This window comes from Octodon degus, unplaced genomic scaffold (assembly GCF_000260255.1).
Source record: "Octodon degus isolate 3935 unplaced genomic scaffold, OctDeg1.0 scaffold00039, whole genome shotgun sequence".
NCBI classification, from domain to species: domain Eukaryota; kingdom Metazoa; phylum Chordata; class Mammalia; order Rodentia; family Octodontidae; genus Octodon; species Octodon degus.
In genome coordinates, this window is record NW_004524615.1 from 1,966,298 (window position 1) to 1,970,722 (window position 4,425).

The following is a 4,425-nucleotide window of genomic DNA, read 5'->3' on the forward strand; positions in this document are numbered from 1 at the left end:
GCTTCCTGGGGACCAACTACATGGGACCCCCTCTGTCCCTCTGTCTCAGACAGGAGCTTTCTTTCCCCCAAGAAATACATTCTGCTCATAACCTCCGTTTCTTCCTAAAATTCATTCTTCAGTTTTAGAGAACATGAACTCGTCCCAGGTATCTCTCAGGTTGGGAGTTTCATTTTTCCCCTGTATCATTTGGAGGTCCCTGTATCACAATCACAGAGGACACATCAGCAGGTCACAGAGGACATGGGCACAGCCAGCCATGAGCCCCATTGGTTCTCCAAGTCCTCAAAAGCCCAACAAAACCCTTGAAAGGGCTAGGGAGAGAGCTCAGCAGCACAGCGCCTGCCTGGCAAGCACAAGGTCCTGAGCTCAATCCCTGATAACAAGAAAAGAGATTGAAAAGCCCCTTCCCTGGGGCCAGCAGGTGCGCTGAGCCTGCCCCCAAGATTGGGTGTGGTGGCACACACCTGTAATCCCAGCACTGGGGAGGCTGAAAACAGGAGGATCACTGTGAGTCTGACTTGCATAGGGAGAACCTGTACCAGATACATTAAAAAACTCACCAATTTAAAGCGCCTGCTTAGGCAAGAGCAGGGACCATAGTTTGAGTCCCTGTACCACAGGTCACGCCAGCCCCACCCCCAGGGCAGGCTGAGCCAGCTCCAATAGAAAAAGTTTTCCATTCTAATTGGTATCTCCCTTTTTCCTTTAATGCTTATGCTTTATGTCTCGCCTTCGGAAATGCTCTATAAATTGAATGTCCTAATTAATCATAGTTTGCTTTTTCTCCTGCTGCATCAAAATTGCTTCTGGTTGGAGTCTAGTCAGGGAGCAGGTTCGGGAGCCCCACTCTTACCTCTCTCCTCTCTCCCACTGCTCCTAGCCTCCTCTGAGAAGTAGCTGTCCTTGCAGGGGTCAGCAAGGTGCAGGTCAAAGGGACTGGCTCCTGCGTGGGTGTCAGCCACACCCACTGCTGCCTGTGGCCATCCCCAGGCACTCGGCCTCCCAGGGCAGAGGGCACCAGGGACGCCTGCAGCAGCTGAGGTTGGCACAGAGAAGGAAGCCCCTGGGGGCCGCCAGCACTGGAATTTAGCCCCCGCGAAAAACAAAACTGGTATCTTACAGAAGAGTCCATCAATAAAGGCCCTCCTACTCCAAAACTCCTTTCACACCCCAAATCTCCTGACCTTGAAAAGCACCGTTTAACTTGCACAGGATGTTTGCTGGAGCCCAGGCTGGCCCTGGACTCTCCTCATCTTCCCGCATCAGCTGGGACTCCGGGCCTCCCTCTGGGTAGGGCAATCTTCGTCTTTACGGGAACCAGGAAACTAAGCACAGAAGGCTACGACAGCCCCCCCCCCCAGGGGAGCAGACCCCTAGTGTCTCCCCAGATGTGTCAACGCTCCCAGCCCCCCACAGAGGAGGAGGAGGGAGGAAAGGCCGAGTAGGAGGCCTCCGACCGCCAGGAGGACTGCTCGCCTTCTGCTCCGCAGCGGCTTTCCTCTCGGGACATCTGGGGAGGGCTGAGCCCGCGGGACACACAGCTCCGGGATATCCTGCAGTGTCAGAAAAGAACTTAGGAAGCAAAGTTTAACAGCAGTTTTACTTGAAGGTGGGGGAAAGAGGAAAAGAGAAGGGGCCGTCAGCTCTGCGGGTGAGCAGGGGGCGTTCCAAAGAGAAATCCTCGGGGTTCTTCCTGCCGCTGTTTATGGGGATCAACCAGTCCCGAGGCTCCGGGAACTTGCGTTTTGCGTACCAGGACCTTGCGCCTGCCGGGCAGGGGCTTGTGCCGCTGAGCCAACGGGGACCTAAGGGGCTTGCTGGCTGTCGCAAGTGCTACCCCGTGGAGTTATTCTGGTCACATGACCTTTCCTGTTGTGGGTGGAAATGAGGATTACATGGGGGGTTAAGGACAGGTAGATGGGGTTTAAGGGTCAAGGGAAGGGATTTGTGCTCATCAGAAGCCTTCCGGAGGGGCGGGGGAGACAGCTCAGTAGAATAAACACTTCCCTGGAAGCCTCAGCCTTTGTCATTCCGATTGCTAGAATCTAGCTCCTGTCTTTCTGCTTAAGCCTCATCTGCAGAGAATTGCCTTTTACCCCCCATCTGGCTGCTGTCCCATCTTCCAGCAGTCACTTTCAGTCCAGGTTGCTCTCAAGCTTGGAAGGAGCAGGAAGGGCGGTGGAATGTTCTAGAAGACGCTGGACATTTGTCTGTCTAGTGGGGACTGTTGTGACACAAGCAACCTCTCAAGCTGTGTCCCTCAGGCAAGAGCCCTAACCCAACCCATGTGACAGCAGACTGTCTGAGTCTTGGGGTCCTAGTGTCAAAGGTGCTTGCTTCTGGATTGTGCTGAGGAATCAAGCACCTTCCTGGTGCCTTCCGGAAGGGTGAGGAAGACGCAGATCTTTCCTATGGCCCCAGGGCCAGAGTGCGTACTGCCAGTGGCAACTGAGAGCTGGGAGCCTGTCGGAGCCCCTGGGGACCCCCATCCCCTGGATCTGCAGTGCATATTTTAATAGCAGTGACTCAGTAGGGACTCTTCTCCATGACAATCGCAGGGAACAGGGAATCACTGGAAAACATTTTAGAAGGCAGGCATCTTGGTGTGCGTCCCCAGGGCCCTCTCTGCTGTCTCCTGATGGGAGGCACCTACCTGCCTGCTCCCCATAGCCTCTGTTCACCTCCTCAGCCCTGCTGCAGTGTGGCTGTGGGTCCCCAAGGGGTGTGTGTGTGTGTGTGTGTGTGTGTGTGGCATGGGGACTTAGGAGTGTGGCCTGAGAGGAGACAGCAGATCCGGGGACACAGGGGTGGAAGCCCATCCACCTCCCACCCTTCCTGCTCACCGTGAGCCCCTCTGTGCACAGCCCTGCCCTGCAGTGCCACCTCCAGCAGAGGCCAGCGTCACAGGTCTGGGGCCAGCGGCTCTGAACCGTGAGCCAAGCAGACTTTTGCTCTTCACAAGCTAAGTGCCTCATTCCAGCAAAGGGCAGCTCACGGGGCTGTCTCCCCCCACTGTCCCAGCAATTCCGGGAGCACCGGGCTCGCTCGCCCCGTTTCTGCATCCAGCTCAGGTCCTCCTCACTTCTCATTTTTTTGGGGGGAACCAGGGATTGAACTCAGGCTGTTGCACTTGCTAGGCAATCACCTCTAATTTCGAACATGAAGGGTATTTATACTTTATACTAAAGGCTTTTTTTTTTCTTTTATTTTCTTTTCTTGGCAGAACCGAGGATTGAATCCAGGCCCTTGCACTTGCCAGGGAAGCGCTTATTCCACTGAGCCATCTCCCCAACCCCTTGCTTTTGTTTCTGAGATAGGGTCTCACTATGTCTTTCCAAAGGCCTTGACCTCACTATGAGGTCCTGACTGATCCTTGAACTAGCAAGTGGGGCCGGGGAGGTGGCTCAGAGGAATAAGCACTTCTCTGGCAAGCACAAGGGCCTGAGTTCAAGCCCCAGTTCTGCAAAAAAGTATCCTCAACTTCAGCCTTCCAGGTGCTGGGATTATAGGCAAGAACCCCCACACCAGGCTTGCTAACTCTTTAACAACTCAATCACCCCAGCACTCGGCATCCCAGGCTGAGGCAGGAGGGTTGAGTGTGAGACCAGCCTGGGATACAGGGTGAGCTCAGGGCCAACCTGAACTGCCTAGCAAGACTCTTTCTCAAAAAGAAAAGAAATGGATAACTCAAAAGACACCAGACAGTAAAATTCTAGACTCTTGATGCTCTTTAGAATTGAGATATTGGCACGTCCCTCTTTTGAAAAGGAGCCACCAAATGATTTGAAGCTGTCTTCAGCACAATGCTGATACTGGGGAATAAAACTCCTGACCTGAAAGGTACCTGGGGCAAATTGGTGTTTTCTAAAACCGAAGAATGAATTTTAGGAACAAATGGAGGTTATGAGCAGGACGTATTTATTGAGGCAAAGAAAGCTTCTGCTGAGAAACGACAGAAGGAAGGCCCTGGAGGATTGTTTCCAGGAAGCTGTTTCTTCCAGGGATTCTTATAGCGTAAAACCATGCAGTGAGGTATGTCTAAGGTGGAGAACATGGGAACTTGCTTAGGTGGGCATGAAGTGGAACAAAATAATGGTCAACCAATGAGATTATAAGCACCATCACTCAGGTAAAGTTGACTAAATTCAGGACCAAATGAAGAAGCCTGTCACATAATGAGTGGACACGAATACGGGACAGGGTCTCTTCCTGTTGGGATTGGGTCAGTGACTTTCTGGCTCTTTCAAGGTGGTTGATGTCTATGTAAGTTCTCTCTCTCTCTCTCTCTCTCTCTCTCTCTCTCTCTCTCTCTCTCTCTCTAGTACAAGGTCTCGCTACCTAGATCAGACTTGTAATGATTCTCCTGTTTGCGCCTCCCAAGCGCTGGGATGATAGGCGTGCACGCCCAGTCTCAATGGCCAT